The 19,264-nt window shown below is 41.6% G+C and overlaps 1 long non-coding RNA gene across 1 annotated transcript; it reads left to right on the top strand.

The window, feature by feature from the left end:
- The first annotated feature begins 3,934 nt into the window (after nucleotides 1-3,934).
- Nucleotides 3,935-18,669, top strand: LOC116542510. Its single transcript, XR_004265252.1, has 2 exons — nucleotides 3,935-4,116; nucleotides 18,396-18,669. It is a non-coding gene; the product is annotated as an uncharacterized LOC116542510 (long non-coding RNA).
- The last annotated feature ends 595 nt before the right edge of the window (nucleotides 18,670-19,264 follow it).

Raw genomic sequence — 19,264 nt, 5'->3', positions numbered from 1 at the left:
CCACGAAAAGTTATCAATAAATACAACGGGTAGGCCAGGCACGGTGGCTCATGCATGTAATCCTAGCACTTTGGGAGGTGGAGGCGGGCGGATTGCCTGAGCTCAGGAGTTCGAGACCAGCCTGGGCAACACGATGAGACCCTGTCTATACTAAAATACAAAAAATTAGCCAGGCATGGTGGCATGAGCCTGTAGTCCCAGCTACTCCAGAGGCTGAGGCAAGAGAATCACTTGAACCTGGGAGGCAGAGGTTTCAGTGAGCCAAGATGGTGCCACTGCACTCCAGCCTGGGCAACAGAATGAGACTCCATCTCAAAAAAACAAAATATGTGTAAAAATGTATCTGTGGGTATATACTTATGTTTGTAGATAGATATACATCTTCAAATCAATAAGTAAAAGACTAATAGCTCAGTCAAAAGGGAAAAGGATAGATAAGGTGAAAATAGATTTGTATGTATCCGCAAAATATGTACAATCAATAGAGATTCAAATACTATAGTAATTAGAGAAATGCAATGTTTTAAAAACTAAGATATTGTGGTGTTTTGTTTTGTTTTGTTTTGAGACAGAGTCTCATTTTCTTGTTCTGTTACCCAGGCTGGAGTGCAGTGGTGCAATCTCGGCTCACTGCAACCTTCGCCTCCCGGGTTCAAGCGATTCTCCTGCCTCAGCCTCCTGAGTGGCTGGGATTACAGGCACATGCCACCATGTCTGGCTAATTTTTTTGTACCTTTAGTAGAGGCGGGGTTTCACCATGTTGGTCAGGCTGGTCTCGAACTCCTGACAGCAGGTAATCCGCCCACCTCAGCCTCCCAAAATGCTAGGATTACAGGCGTGAGCCACTGTGCCCTGCCTAAAAACTAAGATACTGTTTTTGCCAATTAGCTCAACAGATATTTCAGAGACTCTGAGTAAATTATATTGGTGAAGCTGTGAAAAAAAAGAAAAGGCATTTTCATGCCTCTTTCATGGGAGTATAAATTACCATAACCTTTTTAGTGTGTAATTTGGTAATATCTATTAAAATTCCAAATGTGAATATCCTACAACCTAGCATTTACATTTTTAATATTTGGAAGAATTTATTCCACAGAAACATTTCCACAAGGGCCCAGAGAAATAGATATACAGGCTGTCACTCCAGCCTGGGTTACAGAGTGAGACTCCATCTCAAAAAAAAAAAAAAAAAACACACACACACACACACACACACACACACACACACACGGATATTTACTGCAGTGTTGCTATAATAAGAAATTTGAAACAATGTGAAAGTCGACCAACAGAGAAAATGGAGTGCTTGAGTACTCAGCAGCCATTAAAAAGAATAAAGCAGATTTTTCTTTTTTTTTTTTTTGAGACGGAGTCTGTTTCTATCACCCAGGCTGGAGTGCGGTGGTGTGATCTTGGCTCACTGCAACCTCTGCCTCCTGTGTTCAAGCGATTCTCCTGCCTCAGCCTCCTGAGTAGCTGGGATTACAGGCATGTGCCACAATCCCCAGCTAATTCTTGTATTTTCAGTAGAGACGGGTTTTGCCATTTTGGTCAAACTGGTCTTAAACTCCTGACCTCAGGTGATCCACACACCTTAGCCTCCCAAAGTTCTGGGATTACAGGAGCAAGCCACCACACCCAGCCAAAGATGATTTTTACATATAAAAATGGAAAGATGTCCAAGATACACTGTTAAGTAAACAAAATATAAGATTTTTTTAAAAATAATAGTTATAGGCCAGGTGTGGTGGCTCCCACCTGTAACCCCAGCACTTTGGGAGGCCAAGGTGGGCAGATCATGAGGTCAAGAGATTGAGACCATCCTGGCCAACATGGTAAAACCCTATCTCTACTAAAAATACAAAAATTAGGCCAGGTGCAGTGGCTTATGCCTGTAATTCCAGCAATTTGGGAGGCCGAGGTGGGAAGATCACCTGAGGTTAGGAGTTCGAGACCAGCCTGGACAACATGGAGAAACCCCATCTCTACCAAAAATTACCAAAATTAGCCAGATGTGGTGGTAGGTGTCTGTAATTCCAGCTACTTAGAAGGCTGAGGCAGGAGAATCGCTTGAACTTGAGAGGTGGAGGTTGCAGTGAGCTGAGATCGCACCATTGCACTCCAGCCTGGGCAAAAAGAGCAAAACTCAGTTAAAATAAAATAAATTAAAATAAAAATACAAAAATTAGCTGTGCGTGGTGGTGCACACCTGTAGTCCCAGCTACTCCGGAGGCTAAGGCAAGAGAATCGTCTGAACCCGGGAGGTGCAGGTTGCAGTGAGCTGAAATCATGCGATTGCACTCCGTCCTGGGAAACAGAGCGAGACTCGATCACAAAAAATAACAATAATAATAATAGTTATAACAAATATAGAAATTAAAGCTGGAGAAATCTGCCAAACTGTTAATAATGTATCTCTAGAGGGTAAAATTAATGGGAGATTTCTATCTTTTTATATTATTCTATAATGTTGGAATGTGATATGACATTATATTACATTTATAAGTACAAAAAGCAAAAAGATATAACAATTTTGTTTTAAAGTCCATTGCTAAATAAATAGTAGCTATTATAACGACCTACAAAGCCTAGTTTTTGTTTTCCCTACCCTGGAAAGGGATAGATATTACCTTTGCTTTGTCTGAACTTTTCCACACAATTTGAGATGGTATGGTCAAATGCAAGAAGAACTTGGAAACTGAAAATGTTTTTTAATTACTATATTTGTTGTTATTTAGAGAAAAAGGGTTTGAGGGTCAGGAATAAACTTCATTCTCCATTCTGTTCCCAGCACCTAGCACAATGATTGACACATAGTAGGCATTCAGTAAATATTTATTATGTATAGCATATCTTTCATAAGAGTTACTTTATTTATTTTATTTTTATTTCTATTTTTACATTTTTGAGATGGAGTCTCATTCTGTCGCCCAGGCTGGAATGTAATGGCACAATCTCAGCTCACTGCAACCTCCGCCTCCTGGGTTCCAGCGATTCTCCTGCCTCAGCCTCCCTAGTAGCTGGGATTACAGGTGCATGCCACTATGCTTGGCTAATTTTTGTATTTTTAGTAAAGACGGGATTTCATCATGTTGGCCAGGCTAGTATCAAACTCCTGACCTTGTGATCTGCCCGCCTCGACCTCCCAAAGTGCTGGGATTACAGGTATGAGCCACGGTGCCTGGCACCACACCTGACTAATTTTTGTATTTTTAGTAGAGACGGGGTTTTGCCACATTGGCCAGGCTAGTCTTGAACTCCTAACCTTGAGTGATCCACCCACTTCAGCCTCCAGAAGTGCTAGGATTACAGGGGTGAGCCACCATATCCAGCCGGGTTTTAACTTTTTAAATCAAATGCATCAAGTAAATTATTCTGAGGAAAGCGGGAAAACATTTGAAAGCTTAAAGCATCACTGATCCTGTTGACAACTAATTCTCAAACTTAAGCATATATCACAATCACCTAGAGAAGCTGGTTAAAACACAGATGCCACAGGCAGTAGTGGTGCATGCCTATAGTCCCAGCTATTAGGGAGGCTGAGGCAGGAGGATCACTTGAGCCCAGGAATTTGAGACTGTAGTGCACTGTGATTCACCTATGAATAGCCACTGCACTCCAGCCTGGGCAGCATTGTGAGACCCCATCTCTTAAACACATACATACACACCCACAGAGGCTAACACCCCCAACATTTCTTATTCATTAGGACCAGGATCAGGGTCCAAGAATTTGCATAGACCAAAAAGCTGGCTACTGATCCATCCTCTACCACTCATGTGGTCCTACTTAGAAGATTTTACCTGAGCTTTTAATGGTGGCTGCCCCAGCCCTGGCAGAGATGTGGAAATATTCCTCCACTGATCTAGGCTCCAATTTAATCTAGTGGGATCATTTTCGCAGTATGGGAGTGTCTGAAACTTGATCCTGTTTCAGTTGAACTATTCATGAAGCTTCAGAGTTCAGCATGGGAGTGGGGAAGGGAGAGAGCTACCAACCACCCTCCTTTTGTCAGAAGAGGCTGATAAAAACAGAGGCTGCCAAGAGATGTACTGGAGTAGGAGGAGACTGCCCTGGCATCAGGCGAATCTAGCCTTGGATGTCCACTCTCAAAAGGTAAGTGACTACCCACATTGCCTTCCTGGTGGATTCTGCACTGGGAGAAATTCCAACAATTCTTCTGAGTTTAAGAGCACCTTCCTATGAACTTAGGAAATCATGGGGAAATGACTGAAGGGAGTAAAGAGCTTTATTATTATTATTATTAGAGGCAGGATCTCGCTATGTTGCCCAGACTGAGCTCAAACTCCTGGGCTCAAGCAACCTTTCTGTCTCAGTCTGAGACCTTTTTCATTAGAGCTTTTTTTTTTTCTTTTTATAGAGATGGAATTTCTCCATACTGGTCAGGCTGGTCTTGAACTCCTGACCTCAGGTGATCCGCCCACCTTGGCCTCCCAAAGTGCTGGGATTACAGGGGTGAGCCACAGCACATAGCCTTCATTAGAGCTTTTTAGGAAAAGCTAAACTTTCATCTGAGAAAGGATGTCTTGAGCAGAGTCTCTTTTTGAGAAAAGTTGTGTGGGGGGGACTTCTGATTGGTCCTGTTAGCCAGAAAGTGTCTTTGATTTTAAGGATTATAGTAAAAAACACCTTCATTATTGTGTTTCTTCACCATCATCTCTCTCTTTGCACTAAACTTACGGCCAGAAGAGAAAAACTGGGTCTTTTTAATATTTTGGTCTTCTTCAAGAATGACAGGGCATTGCAGGTGGGAAGAATACAGTGATCTGGAAAAGAAACACATAGAAAGAAAATCTTTCTGAAACTGAAAGCGGAACTGGTGTTGCCAAGGATTTGTAAATGCCATTATTCTGATTCTCACTCTAGCAGGTCCAAATTTAACATAAACCAATAGCTTCACACCACACTTCCTTTCTCCTACTTTAATCCCGAAAGTGCTGCTACTCATCTCAGACAAAACAAGAACCTTAAAAGCACTTTAAAAAAAATTCTAGGACAGGTATTCTCTTTGGAAAACAGATTTTAGTTCTACCATTTTTGAAAGTGTATTTCGCAAGAAAAGCTATTTTGCCTAAGAAGTAAGCTTGTTGTGACCTTTTCCCCCCATTTTGAAAACGTTTTACCTTTTTTTTTTTTTTTGAAACAGAGTCTTACTCTGTCACCTAGGCTGAAGTGCAGTGGCATGATCTTGGCTCGCTGCAACCTCTGCCTCCCAGGTTTAAGCGATTCTCCTGCCTCAGCCTCCTGAGTAGCTGGGACTACAGGCATACACCACCATGCTTGGCTAATTTTTATATTTTTAAATAGAGACAGGGTTTCACCATATTGGCCAGGCTGGTCTTGAACTCCTGACCGCAGTTGATCCCCCCATCTCAGCCTCTCAAAGTGCTGGATTACAGGAGTGAGTCATTGCACCCGGCCCTAATTTTGTATTTTAAATCTTTCATTCTTTCCTTAAAGAGAAACCCCCAGGTTGTATAAACATTAGGCCATACAAAATCTGGATCACTGCATATGAAAATGAGTAAAAAATATACAAGGCATACTTAGAAACAAAACATCTGCATCTTTCTTTCTAATAAGAATGTATTTTAATTTATTTTTATTATTTTTTTAGACAGGGGCTTGCTTTGTCACCCAGGTTAGAGTGCAGTTTTGCGATCACGGCTCACTGCAGCCTCAACCTCCTGAGATCAATTAATCCTCCCACATCAACCTCCTGAGTAGCAGGGACTACAGATGTGTGCCACCACACCGGGCTAATTTGTTTTTGTTTCCGTTTTTTTTGTAGAGACTCGATCTTGCTATGTTGCCCAGACTGGTCTCAAATTCCTGGGCTCTAGCAATCCACCCACCTCAGCCTCTCAAAGTGCTGGGATTACAAGAGTAAGCCACGGTGCCTGGCCGATCTCACTCTATTTCTGAATTGCAGTCCCACATTTTAGCCTCCTGAGCATATTGTGTCAGTGCATTCAAATTCAACCTACCCCAGACTGATCTTATCCTAGTACCTTAAAATATCTGCCACCCCCAAAATAAATAATTCTATGAATGGCAACATTTTTCTTTCAGCTTTCCAAATTCAAGCCCAAGAGTTTTCTTTATCACTTCTTCTTCCCACTACATGTCCATTTAATTTCTAAGTCGTCGCAATTTCTCCCTCACAATCTCACATCCATTCTTTCCTTTCTGTTATTCACTGTGTTATCCTAGCCCTTGTTTCCCCTTGTTGAGACTGCTAAAACTCCTCTTGTTTTCACCCTATAGTGTGTGTTATCTCCAATACTTTTCTTTCTTTTTTTCTTTCTTTTTTGAGACAGAGTCTTGCTCTGCCGCCCGGGCTAGAGTGCAGTGGCACGATCTCTGTTCACTGCAACCACTGCCTCCCAGGTTCAAGCAATTCTCTGCCTCAGCCTCCTGAGTAGCGGGATTACAGGTGCCCGTCACCACGCCCATCTAATTTTTTTGTATTTTTAGTAGAGACAGGGTTTCACCGTGTTGGCCAGGCTGGTCTTGAACTCCTGACCTTCTGATCCACCCTACTCGGCCTCCCAAAGTGCTGGGATTACAGCCACGAGCCACCACGCCCAGCCTATGTCCAATACTTTTTACACATTCTTGCTAGTTACCTTCTTGAAGTGTGGCTTTGATCATTTACCTGCCTGAATTCAACGAGTATGAATTGATGTATGCACTATGTGCCATACACTGATATAGATTCATATTAATTCATTCATGTAGGCATATTAAATACCTAAAATATCCCAGCCCTCCCGAGGCACTGAAGCCATGCTATGAATGGGACAGACACCTACAGCTTACATTTCAGTTAGAATCAGTGGGATACACAGTAAGATATGGCCCCGGTTCCCAAAGTGTTTATCTGCTCAAAACCTTCCATTGCTTCTCTACGCCTGAAAGAACAAAATTCAGACTTCTTGCCCTGACTTTCAAGGTGCAGTACGGTCCTGTCTTAAGCAACAGAAGTACAGTATCTAGATGAATAATCTTGAGTTTGCATGCATCTTGTATTCTGTATCAGGCACCACATTTTAAAAGGAATATGGACACACTAGAAAAATCTTCAGGAGAAAAAGGGTAGAGTGGCCCAGACATGGTGGCTCACGCCTGTAAATCCCAGCACTTTGCGAGGCCAAGGCAGGCAGATCACCTGAGGTCAGGAATTCAAGACCAGCCTGACCAACATCGAGAAACCCCGTCTCTACTAAAAAATACAAAATTAGCTGGGCATGGCAGCACGTGCCTGTATTTCCAGCTACTGGGGAGGCTGAGGCAGGAGAATCACTTGAACCCTGGAGACGGAGGTTGTGGTGAGCTGAGATCGTGCCATTGCACACCAGCCTGGGCAACAAGAATGAAAAGTCGTCTCAAAAAAAAAAAAAAGAAAAAAGTTAAGAGTGGTAGACCACATCCTCTGAGAAACCAATCAAAACGTGCTTAATAGCTATTTTTAAATTACTGATACTTTTGTGTATGGAAAAGGTATGTGTTGCCTTATATAGTTCTAAGTTAAAAGTCGAGCCGTACTAAGAATACAGATTTGGCTTAAGGTAAAAAATTACTGCCTTCCAGAAACTTCTGAAATAGACTGCCAGGAAATAGTCAGTGCCCAGCCCCTATCACACAAGGAGTTCAAGCCAGGGCTTTAGAGGAATGATTAGAAAGTGGCACAAGATGACCTTTAAAGTTTCCTTCCAATGTGAGATTTTATACCCTTCACTTTCATGCACTGTGAGTTCTGCCATATTAAATTAAGCATCATTTTCCAAAAAGCATCCATGCTTCCTGTCTCTATCACTATTACTTTATTTGGAGTGCTCTTTCCTTGTTCCAAGTGGAGCTCAGCCATCACCTCTGCAAAGACTGCTATGACTAATACCACTCCCAACTGAGTTTATTAATCAGTGAAGTTGGTACTATTCATACGCTACACCCAAGAAAAGCAGTGTGTTCTTCTGATACTGGTGTTTCCACATCGACAGACATTTCCTACTGGAAATGGATGTTTGCCCTGTAGAAACTCATATTGATGGAAGAATATCAGGTTAATTGTTGCCTCATGTACCCTACACATTCCTGGCTATCTGATATTTCTAACACAAACATCTAATGATGTAACGTTCATGTTTACAAGCTTTCCAGTGGCTCTCCACTGATTACAAAGTTGAGTCCTGAGTGTTTAACATGCAACACAAGACCCCTTGTGAGCTGGCCTTGGCTACCAATCCCATCTATTCAGTAATCCCAGCACTTTGGGAGGCCGAGGCGGGTGGATCAGGAGGTCAAGAGATCGAGACCATCCTGGGTGAAACCCCGTCTCTACTAAAAATACAAAAAATCAGCTGGTCATGGTGGTGTGTGCCTGCAATCCCAGCTACTCAGGATGCTGAGGCAGGAGAATTGCCTGAACCCAGGAGGTGGAAGTTGCAGTGAGCCAAGATCGCGCCATTGCACTCCAGCCTGGGTAACAAGAGTGAAACTCCGTCAAAAAAAAAAAAAAAAAAAAAAAAAAAGAGATCTTCCCACCTCAGCCTCTCAAGTAGCTGGGACTACAGGTGCTCACCACCAGGCCCAGCTAATTTTGGGGTTTTTTTGAAGAAATGGGGTTTTGCCATGTTTCTCAGGCTGGTCTAGAACTCCTGAGCTCAGGAGATCTGCCAGCCTCAACCTCCCAAAGTGCTAGGTTTACAGGCGTGAGCCACCATGCCTGGCTTCTATCTTCTCTGTTCTTGAGCCTTTGAGTTCCCACATATGTTTAAGAAAAGTGATTTGTCAGCTTTCTCAAAAAAATCCTGATGGGATTTTGGTGGAGTTGCACTGTATCCATAGATCAATCTGGGTAGAACTAACTACTATGCTGAATCCACATAGTATATCCCTTCACTCACTTAAGCGTTCTTTAATGACTCTCAGTAAGGTTTGCTAATTGTTTCCAAACTGGTCCTACTCAACTTTTGTTAGACTTCTTTCTAAATATCTTACGTATTTTTAATGCCATCGTAAGTGATGCTTTTTAAAAATTACATTTTCTTGTGTGTTGCTGGTATTTAGAAATATAATTAGCTTGTGTATCTTATCCAGTCACCTTGCTAAGCTTTAATTATCTCATATTTTCCTTTAGACTCTTCTGCGGGCAGTGACGTCTGTGAATAGTTAACTTTTGTTTTCTTCTTTTCAATCCAATTTTTTTTCATCTTATCTTACTGCTCTGGTTGAGACTTCCAGAATTATGTTATACAAAAGTTAACGGCCAGGCGCAGTGGCTCACGCCTGCAATCCCAGCACTTTGAGAGGCTGAGGTGGGCAGATCACAAGGTCAGGAGTTTGAGACCAGCCTGGTCAACATGGTGAAATCCTGCCTCTACTAAAAATACAAAAAATTAGCCTGTGTGGTGGCAGGCACCTGTAATCCCAGCTACTCGGGAGGCTGAGACAGGAGAGTCGCTTGAACCAGCGAGGCAGACGTTGCAGTGATCTGAGATCTCACCACTGCACTCCAGCCCGGGCAACAGAGCATAGGCAACTCATCTCAAAAAAAAAAAAAAAAAAAAAAAAAAAAGTTAACATAATGAATCTTTTTTTGTGTGGCTCCTGATTTTAAAAAGAAAATCTTTCAACTGTTGATCATTAAGAGGTAGGTTTGCTATACTTTTTGTTTGTTTGTTTGTTTTTTGGACAGGGTGTCATTCTGTCACCCAGGCTGGAATACAGTGATGCTATCATGGCTCACTATAGCCTTGACCTCCAGGGTTCAATTGATCATCCCACTTCAGCCTCTTGAGTAGCTGGATGTACAGACATGCACCATCTTGCCTGGCTAATTTTTAAATTTTTTTTTTAGAGAGAAGGATCTCACTATGTTGCCCTGGCTGGTCTCAAACTCCTAACCTCAAACAATCAGCCTCCCAAAATGCTGGGATTACAGGCATGTGCCACTGTACCCAGCCTATATATTTTTTATGGATACCCCTATTTATGCCTAGTGTTCCATTATTGGAACCCTAAGCATGTGGGAGTTATTTATATCCTACTGCTCAAGGTCATAGCAAAAATTCAAAAAATTGCACCCTCAAGCATAAATGGGATAAAGGAGTTTCTTTCTGTCCCTATTTTGCTAAGAATATTAACATAGGGCTTTTATATTAGTATCTTTTTTCCTTCTTTTTTTAAAAATGAAGATGGGGTCTCACCATGTTGCCCAGGCTGGTCTCAAATTCCTGGACTCAGGCAATCCTCCTGCCTTAGCTAGTATTAAGTTTTATCAAATGCTTTTTCTGTAATCATTGAGGTAATTTTTTTATTTAATCTGTATACTAAATGTCACTTACAGGTTTTCTAATGTAAACTATCCTTGAATTTCCGGGAAAAACTCAACTTGGTGTGTTAATCAGGGTTTATTCGCAGGGAATAGAAACTTTCTAGTTATTTAAAACAGAAGTGGGATTCTTAGTTACACATGACCAAAAAACCCAATTCAAATGGAATTAAAGACTACAATGGAAAAATATGAATTTGTTAATTATAGGGGACAAGGTTCCATAGATCTTCAATAAATCAAGTTTGTTAATGGTATTATTCAAATATTCTATATCTTCATTGATTTTTACCTAGTCAACCTGTTAATACTTGAGACGAATGTGTGGAGTATCTACCATAACGGTGGTTTGTACTGATTTCTCTCTAGAGTTCTATTACTTTCCTATTTATCTTGAGACTGTTTTATTAGATGCATATAATTTATTTATTATTTGTATTTATTTAGTGGGTACAAGTGCAGATTTCTCACATGCATATATCAGTGTGGCAAAGTCTGGACTTTCAGTGTACCCATGAAGGTACATATAATTTAGAACGGTTATACCTTCCTACAGAATTGAACCTTTGATCATTATTTATTAATCCTCTCTATCCTTAATAATGATTTTTGTATTTAGTTCTATTTTGTCTGATATTAATATAGCTCCTCGGTTTTATTTTGGCTAGTCCTTACCACATATGCCTTTTTCTATGCCTTTTATTTTTAACCTTTCCATGTCTATTTTGTTAAATAGCCTATAGCTAGATTGGGGCCAAGACCAAAGAATGGATGTTTGTCATTTTTTTGTCTGCCCAACATCCCAATATTCTTCCTGTTTAGAGAAATCTTGTTTTTTCTTTTGCAACCTCCACCTCTCAGGTTCAAGCAATCCTCCCACCTCACCTTCATAAGTATCTGGGATTATAGGGACACACCATTACACCCAGCTAATTTTTGTATTTTTAGTAGAGATGGGCCTTCACTATGTTGGCTAGGCTGGTCTTGAACTCTTGACCTCAAGTGATCCACCCGACTCGCCCTCCCAAAGTATTGGGATTACAGGTGTGAGCCACTGTACCTGGCCAGCCATGGAGAAATCTTTCTTTATATGAATCTGTGAGAAACAAACTCCACTGCGGAAGCCTATAGAAATCAAATATTCCCTCTTCCACCCTCTGGCAACCAAGGTGTTAGTGCATGACTCAGCCTTGACCAGTCAGGTGCTCTGGCCAGAGACTGGAATACTGAGTGACAAAAAGATGATACAATTTGTAATTCAGCCATGCCAGAGGCAACAGTATCCAATGACAGTAGCAGCAGTGCTTGGCAACAGCAGTGTCCGGTGGTAGCAATGTCTAAAGCCAGCATTGCCCTAACCAGACTTTTCCTGTGCAGACCCTGGCTATGGCTCTCTTTCTGAGAGCTACCTGACCTTTTTACAATAAATACATTTTCTGTTTAAGGGAGAATCCATTCCTGTTGCTTGCAAACAAGAATCCTCACTGATATAAAAGTGCTCCTTTTTCCTCTGGAATGGAGCAGGAGAGATGAGAGGTATGGGGAATATGTGAGGTTTGAATTTGCTGGAGCCATTCTTGATACCGTAAGGGATGCCAAACTGGGGATTAAATCAACATAGCAGAAAGGCAGGGTTAAGAAAAGCCATAGACATAGAAAGGCAGAGCCCTGATAATACTTTGAATCTCTGGATTCAGCCATAGTTAAAGGTAGCCTCATTCTGGACCTTTTGGCTACATGAGTCAATAAATTCCATTTTATTTTTAAATCTCATGTGAGTGGGTTTTTCTGTCACTTGCAACCGAAAGCATACTACCTGATACCTTTCTGTTCTGCCTGTGAAAAGGAATCTCTCACTTAATTCTCCAATAGGCGTTCAGCTGCTATTCTACCTCTCCTCTTTCTTTCCTAGTTGAACTTCTCATAAATGATTTAAAATCTTAGTGTCTTCATTTCCTCACTGCCGTTGGCTGCTTTATCCACTAAAATCTGGATTCCTTCTTACTTTACTACTCTGCTAAGACTATTTCCTTTTAGATCACCAGTAGTCTTCTGTCTTAATTCAATGTCAACACCATACCTCCAAGCCATTCATTCATTCAACAAACAGTTTTATATACCCACTTTAGAAACATATAGTGCTACATTCATTCAACAAATATTTATTGAACATCTAATATATCCCAGACTTTTAGGATAAAAAATTCTATTCGATCCCTACTCTCATAAAGGATTACAATTTTATCAGCAAGTACAGACTAAAGTAATATAATAAATTATAGTAAATATTACTGAAAGATCTCCCTACAAAATTAATATTTAAGCAAAGCCTAGAAGTTGAATATAGAGGGAAGAGAATAACAAAGAGAATGTTAAGGGAAAAGGCTTGAAGGCAAAGAGGAAGAGAGGGGCATGCACAATTCATAATTCATGGAAATGTGAGAAGCTCACCATTGTCAAGTCAGAAAGTACAAGGGACAGAGGGATAAGAAAGAAGGTTAGAATAAATTGTCGGCCAGTCGTGGTGGCTCACGCCTATAATCCCAGCACTTTGGGAGGCCAAGGCAGGCAGATCATGAGGTCAAGAGATAGAGACCATCCTAGCCAACATGGTGAAACCCCATCTCTACTAAAAATATAAAAATTAGCTGGGCGTGGCTGCAGGTGCCTGTAGTCCCAGCTACTCGGGAGGCTAAGGCAGAAGAATCGCTTGAACCTGGGAGGCAGAGGTTGCAGTGAGCCAAGATTGCACCACTGCACTCCAGCCCGGTGACATTGGATTTGGCAGTGGATTCTTAGATGTGACACCAAAAGCACAAATAACCAAAGGAAAAATATAAAAATACTTTTGTGCTTCAAAGGACACTATTAAGAAAGTAAAAAGACCACAATAGGCCGGGGCCAGTGGCTCATGTCTGTAATCTTGGCACTTTTGGAAGCCAAGGTGAGAGGATCACTTGAGACCAGGAGTTTGAGACCAGCCAGGGCACATAATGAAATCCTGTCTCTACAAAAAATACAAAAATTAGCCAGGTGTGGTGATACATGCCTGTAGTCCTAGCTCCTTGGGAGGCTGAGGTGGGAGGATTTCTTGAGCCCAAGAAATCTAGACTGCAGTGAGCTGTGATCACACCACTGCACTCCAGCCTGGGCAACAGAATGAGACTCTGTCTCAAAAAAAAAAAAGTAATATACACTGTAACATTATTTATAATTGCAAATATTGAAAACAATTAAATGTCTGTATGAAAAGAGTAGTTATCCACACAATAGAGTGCTACTCTGCAGATGTTAAAAAAAAAATCCCAGCACTTTGGAAGGCCAAAGTGGGTGGATCACCTGAGGTCAGGAGATGGAGACCATCCTGGCTAACACCATGAAACGCCATCTCTACTAAAAAATACAAAAAAATGAGCCAGGTGTGGTGGTGGGTGCCTGTAGTTCCAGCTACTCGGGAGGCTGAAGCAGGAGAATCGCTTGAACCTGGAAGGCAGAGGTTGTAGTGAGCCAAGATCACACGCCACTGCACTCCAGCCTGGGCAACAGAGCGAGACTCTGTCTCCAAAAAAAAAAAAAAAAAAAGGGTGTAGAAGATCTCTATAAACCAATTGCTTCCAATTAGGAGGGATTTGAAGGATATATTCTTAAGTGCAAGTGCAAAAAGGAAAATACAGGAGTATCTACAAGCTACTATCCTTAGTATAAGAAAAAAGGAGAAATAAAAAATTATTCACTTGTGCAAAAGACACAGGAAGTATAAACTAGAAATGAATGAGATTCTTCACCAGTAGGAGGGAGGTAGGAATGGGGTGGAAAGAATGAGATGTGGTTGAAATGGAATGGAAAGAATGGTGAGGGAGGGGTGATATTTCTCTGAGTGTAACTTTTTGTATAGTTCTGGTAACTATGTTAGTATTTCACATACTCAAAAAAAAATAAAATAAATGCAATAATAGTAGGGGCAAAAACTCTAAAAATGGAATATAAACAAGACAAAATGACAAAAAAGCAGACCATTATGTCCCACAAATTGCAAGGAACATACATCAAGCTTGAAGGGAAAGCAGTCACCTTTGGTATTTTCCCCCTGTACACCTTTCTCCTGCAGTGTACCGAGGGAAAATGCCAACATTCCAACAACTTTTCCCAAGAAAACCCACTGCCTCTTTACTCTCAACTCTTTTTAGACCCTCACGGTGAATACTGAACTAAATATTTCAAAAATTGTCTAGCTACATGCTCTGCAATGCCTCGTTATCAGATCCCTCTTTGGAACATAAGGTTCCTGCTATGTATAGTTTTATTTTGGCCTTTGTGCCACAGCTGTCATTGAAACAGAGAGAGTCTCCTTTTAATAACCTATTTAATAATCTATTCTATCAATCCATATGTTTTGTTTTGAAAATCTGATCATTCTGTCACAATAACATATTTTATTAAAAATCACCCTTTATGAGAAACTTGCAAAATCTGCCCATTCTTTTTTTTTTATTTACACGAGCAAGGATTTCAGAAATCAATATTTATTTATTTATTTTTTTTTTTTTGAGGTGAAGTCTGGCTCTGACGTGCAGTGGCGTGATCAAAGCTCACTGCAGCCTCCCAGGCTCAGGTGATCCTCCCACCTCTGCCTCCCAAGTAGCTGGGACTAAAGGTGCATGCCATCACATCCAGCTAATTTTTGTATTTTCTGTAGAGAGGGAGGTTTGTCATGTTGCCCAGGCTGGTCTTGAACTTGAGAGCTAAAGTGATCCTCCACCCACCTCAGCTGCCCAAAGAGCTGGGATTACAGGTCTGAGCCACCATACCTTGCCAGTAACTCTTATGTTTAATAATTTAAGAAACTTCCAGACTGTTTTCCAAAGTAACTTTGTCACTTTACGTTTCCACCAACAGTCAGCGAGGGTTTCAATTACTTCATACTCTTGCCAACATTCTGACTTGATTCCGGTCATCCTAGTGGGTGAGAAGTGGTATCTCAAAGTTTTGATTCCCATTATCCTGATGACTAATTATGTTGACCATTTAAAAAATGTGTTTACTGGCCATTTGCGTATCTTCCTTATGAAGAAGAAGTAATTTCTATTCAGATCCTTGGCCTAATTTTTAATTGAGTTGTTTGTCTTTTCATTGTTTTGTTGTGACTTTAATTGACCAGGTCTCCCTCTGTCACCCAGGCTGGAGTCAGTGGTCCAATCATAGCTCACTATAACCTTGAATTCTTGGGCCGAAAGGATCCTTCAGCGTCAGCCTACACACCTGTAGCTAGGACTACATGCACATGCCACACACTAGGTAATTAAAAAAAAAAAATTAAGAAACAAAGTCTCTCCATGCTGCCCAGACTGGTCTCAAACTCCTGACCTCAAGGGATCCTCCCACCTCATCCTCCCAAAGTGCTGGGAGGTGTAAGCCACTGCACCCAGCCCATTTTCTATATAATAATCTCTTTTCTTTTTTATTTTATTTTATTTTATTTTTTTTGAGATAGAGGCTCACTCTGTCACCAGGCACCAGGCTGGACTGCAGTGGTGCAATCTTGGCTCACTGCAATCTTCGCCTCCTGGGTTCAAGCAATTCTCCTGCCTCAGCCTCCCGAGTAGCTGGGACTACAGATGCGCACCACCACACCCAGCTAATTTTTGTATTTTTTAGTAGAGATGGAGTTTCACCATGTTGGCCAGGATGGTCTCCATCTCTTGACCTCGTGATCCACCTACCTCGGCTTCCCAAAGTGCTGGGATTACAGGTGTGAGCCACCGCGCCCAGCCTCTTTTCTGTTTTTTTTTTTTTTTTTTTTTTGAGATGGAGTCTCTGTCACCAGGCTGGAGTGCAGTGACGCAATCTCAGCTCACTGCAACCTCTACCTTCTGGGTTCAAGTGATTCTCCTGCCTCAGCCTCCAGAGCAGCTGAAACTGTAGCTGCGCACCACCATGTGCAGCATTTTTTTTTTTTTTGTATTTTTGTATTTTTAGTAGAGAGGGGTTTCACCATGTTGGCCAGGATGGTCTCGACCTCCTGATCTCGTGATCTGCCTGCCTTTGCCTCACAAAATGCTAGGATTACAAGCATGAGCCACTGCGTCCGGCCTCCATAATAATCTTTTTAAAGTACCAAAGTTGGCCAGGCGCAGTGGCTCATGCCTGTAATTCCAGCACTTTGGGAGGCTGAGGTGGGTGGATTATCTGAGGACAAGAGATTGAGACCATACTGGCCAACATGGTAAGACCCCCTCTCTACTAAATAATACAAAAATTAGCTGGGTGTGGTGGCACACGCCTATATTCCTAGCTACTCAGGAAGCTGAGGCAGGAGAATTGTTTGAATCCTGGAGTCAAAGTTTGCAGTGAGCCAAGATAGCGCTACTGCACTCCAGCCTGCCAACAGAGCGAGACTCCATCTCAAAAAAAAAAAAAAATTATTTGGTCATAGATATATGGGTTTATTTCTGGACTCTTAATTATTTTTTGTGAGATAGAGTCTCACTCTGTCACCCAGGCTGGAGTGCAGTGGCACACTTTCGGCTCATGGCAACCTCCACCTCCCAGTTTCAAGTGATTCTCCTGCCTCAGTCTCCTGGGTAGCTGGGACTACAGGCGTGCACCACCACATCTGGCTAATTTTTTTTTTTTTTTTTTTTTTTTTAGTAGAGACAGGGTTTCATTATGTTGGCCAGGCTGGTCTCGAACTCCTAACCTCAAGGGATCCACCTGCCTCAGCCTCCCAAAGTTCTGCGATTATAAGCATGAGCCACTGCACCCAGCCCTGGACTCTCAATTCTAGTCCATTGATTTGTATGTCTATCTTTGTACCAGTACCACAGTTCTGATTACCGTAGCTTTGTAGTGAGTTTTTGAAATTAGGAAGTATGAGTTCTCTCACTTTTTCTTTTTCAGAATTTTCTTGGTGGAGTAAGTTTTTTGTTTTGTTTTGTTTTTGAGACAGAGTCTTGCTTTGTCACCCAGGCTGGAGTACAATGGCGTGGTCTCAGCTCATTACAACCTCTGTGCCCCAGGTTCAAGCAATTCTCCTGCCTCAGCCTCTTGAGTAGCTGGAGTTACAGGTACCCGCCACCACGGCTGGCTAATTTTTGTACTTTTAATAGAAACAGTGTTTCACCATGTTGGCCAGGCTAGTCTCAAACTCCTGACCTTGTGATCTGCCCGCCTTACCCTCCCAAAGTGCTGGGATTACAGGCGTGAGCCACCCCACCTGGTAAGTTTTAATAATTGAAATTGATCACTTCTGGGATATACCTAATTTTTCATGAAGATATGAGAATGACAGCACAATTACATGTAATGATCAGAAAAAATAAAACAATTTCATGTGCATACCCAGTAAGTTAAGACTATATAACAAACCAGGTGCCGGGGGCGGTGGCTCATGCCTGTAATCCCAGCACTTTGGGAGGCCGAGGCAGGTGGATCACGAGGTCAAGAGATCGAGACCATCCTGGTCAACATGGTGAAACCCCATCTCTACTAAAACTACAAAAAATTAGCTGGGCATGGTGGCGTGTGCCTGTAATCCCAGCTACTCAGGAGGCTGAGGCAGGAGAATTGCCTGAACCCAGGAGGCGGAGGTTGCGGTGAGCCGAGATCATGCCATTGCACTCCAGCCTGGGTAACAAGAGTGAAACTCTGTCTCAAAAAAAAAAAAAAAACCAGGTACAATAAGTACTCTTGGAATATGAAGTAATCTTAGAGGAGGATTTTTACCTAACACAGAATTCAGATGTTTAAGACAGTTTTACCTGGATCTTAGGGGACAAGGAAGATCCACCTGAATTCTAGGTTGTATACATTTGCTCACGTTTTGCCTTGGAGTAATTCTCCATAATTTTATGCTTGTGTATATATGTATATCTTGTCAGTCATCTATATGAACTTTACAAGTTTTGTAACTGCTTCTTAAGTAAATCTTGCCAATATTTTTTTCAACCATTGGTGCCTTTTTGGTTTTCTACAATGTTATTAAGAAAACACATAAATATACACACAAACCAATAAGCCTGTTTTATCCTCCCTTGTCTAGGAATATGACAAATCTGAAGGTGTACCTGAGGAAGTAGCTGGAGCTGGACAGCAGTAACGAGGTGCAAGTCCCCATGGAAGATTCGAGCGTGTCCAGCAGTGTCGATGTGGACAAAGGCTTTGCCATTGCCTTTGTTGTTCTTCTGTTTCTGTTCCTAATAGTGATGATTTTTCGGTGTGCCAAGCTGGTGAAGAATCCCTACAAGGCCAGCTCCACAACCACAGAACCATCTCTGAGCTGAATGTAATAAACCTGGTAGACTCCCCCTTGCAAGAGATTTGAAATATGTTATACACACTTTATAGTGAAATATCTCCCTGTTTCTCAACCTTCTCACTCTTGCATTCGCAATGAGATGAAACACAAGCCAGTCTGTACTGTTCCTGTTCAGGGAAATGGCTAGTAAAGTGGGACAGACGTTGAATTTATTGGCTAGAATAAGGCCATGGGTTTTCATTCTTCAGTACCTAAGGTCCTGAGGGTAGGATAGTGGGCCATAATTTTATGATGTAATGTAACATGATCTCATCATACTTGGTAAGATATACCTGAAACTAGAAGCTGATCTAGAGGTGGCACACTTGAACAATCCCTTCAGTTATACAAATGTAGGATCAGCAGGAACAAAATGTCCCATAAGAAGAGTATAACAAGATTGTGCGTGAAGTTTTATAAAATCTGCTATTCTTAAGTGGGCAGAACTCTGTGGTAGAAGGGGACTAATTTGCTGTGGGTGAATTCCTTAATCTCTCTCATTCCAAATTTCCTCATCTATAAAATAATATGTAGGGGTTTGAATGAGGGCCCCAGAAAAGATATATCTGTGTCCTAACTCCTGGAATGTGACCTTATTTGGAAAAATAGTCTTT

This window comes from Sapajus apella, unplaced genomic scaffold, assembly GCF_009761245.1.
Source record: "Sapajus apella isolate SASKATOON/1434 unplaced genomic scaffold, GSC_monkey_1.0 scaffold169, whole genome shotgun sequence".
Lineage (NCBI taxonomy): Eukaryota > Metazoa > Chordata > Mammalia > Primates > Cebidae > Sapajus > Sapajus apella.
Note: the sequence above shows the minus strand (reverse complement) of the source record. Positions and strands in the feature narration are given on the sequence as shown.